The sequence below is a fragment of the Lipotes vexillifer genome, unplaced genomic scaffold (assembly GCF_000442215.2).
Source record: "Lipotes vexillifer unplaced genomic scaffold, Lipotes_vexillifer_v1.1 scaffold492, whole genome shotgun sequence".
Taxonomy (NCBI): domain Eukaryota; kingdom Metazoa; phylum Chordata; class Mammalia; order Artiodactyla; family Lipotidae; genus Lipotes; species Lipotes vexillifer.
Genome location: NW_006780910.1, coordinates 1,451,883 through 1,452,460, shown reverse-complemented (window position 1 = coordinate 1,452,460; position 578 = coordinate 1,451,883).

Here is a 578-nt window from a genome sequence, read left to right as displayed (position 1 = left end):
TGTTAGGTGCCTACACACTTAGGATTATTATGTCTTCTTGGTAGACTGACTACTTTATCATTATGTAATGTCACTTTCTATTCCTAGTAACACTTGTTCTGAAGTCTACTTTTTCTGATAATAATATAGCTCCTCTAGTTTACTTCTGTCTGGGATCACACACTTCTGTACTGCCTGATGTATAATGTCTGAAAACAGCTAATTCATATATTTTGTCCAGTTTTCTAATTTTTTGAAGAGGATAGGTAAGTCTAGTCCCTGTTATTTTATCATGGCTGGAAGCAGAAGCCTGTAACTGTCTTTTTAATATACGTACCACTTGCCATCAGTGGCTACACTTTTATCCTCTTAGTTATGTCCTTTGTGGAGACCATTTAGTTTTCTTTCTTTCCTTTACTACTTTTTCTATCATAAACAATGAACAGCTAATGACTATATTTTCTCACTATTTTGATTATTTCCTTGGAGTGATTCCCAGAAAGTAGAATCATTGAGTCAAAAATTAAAAACACTTTAATATATATATATATATATATATATATATATATATATATTTTTTTTTTTTTTTTTTTTTTTTT